Source organism: Haliotis rufescens, unplaced genomic scaffold, assembly GCF_023055435.1.
Source record: "Haliotis rufescens isolate VD_foot unplaced genomic scaffold, xgHalRufe1.0.p SCAF_14, whole genome shotgun sequence".
Taxonomy (NCBI): Eukaryota; Metazoa; Mollusca; class Gastropoda; order Lepetellida; family Haliotidae; genus Haliotis; species Haliotis rufescens.
This window is the reverse complement of record NW_025963824.1, coordinates 22,545,860-22,546,582: the sequence shown is the minus strand read 5'-3', so window position 1 is coordinate 22,546,582 and position 723 is coordinate 22,545,860.

The window sequence follows — 723 nt, the reverse complement described above, 5'->3', positions numbered from 1 at the left end:
CTTACTGGTGTTGCTGGGCTAAACCTCGGATGTAATATCGTAAACAACCTTTTAGTAGTAATCCGTGAATAACCAATTTTCCAGGGATTGCCTAGTTTAGGTCAAGTACCTTTTTTATTGCTGTGAGTCCAAGCGACTTTAGTCTATAAGGTTATATTGTCATTCAGGCGTATTTGTTTGTCTTAAGACCGCCTCCGTGGTTTAGTGGTAGAGTGTCCGCCCGGAGAGAGGAAGGTCCGGGGTTCGATCCCCGGCCGCGTATACCAAAATACGTTAAAAGATGGTACTTGTTGTTACCCTGTCTTCCGCTCGGCATAAAGGGGCTGAAACAAGGACTGGTCGGCTCGGAGTCGGTATACTGTGTCTCAGTGGGGTATTCATGTTAAACTGCGGCATGGTATCTCAGTGGGCTAGCACTATAAATCGGCTTCAGTCCGGACTAGTACAAGCCACCACACACACGTGCATGCACGTCGCTAGATAAGTGCAATAATCTTGAATTTGACGCGACGTTAAACCCAATTTCACCCTCACCCTTCACCGTTTGTCTTAATTATCCAAAAGACTTTTGCTACGTTTTCTATTATTACTTTATTCTTATTCAAGCTCCGTCACAGACATATTAAAACTGTGCTTATTTGCATCAACGGAGGATAGTTCTTTATATTCATAGTCACGTGGCTCATGACAGCGCACTTCACTTTGACATGTTCAGTCGTGGCA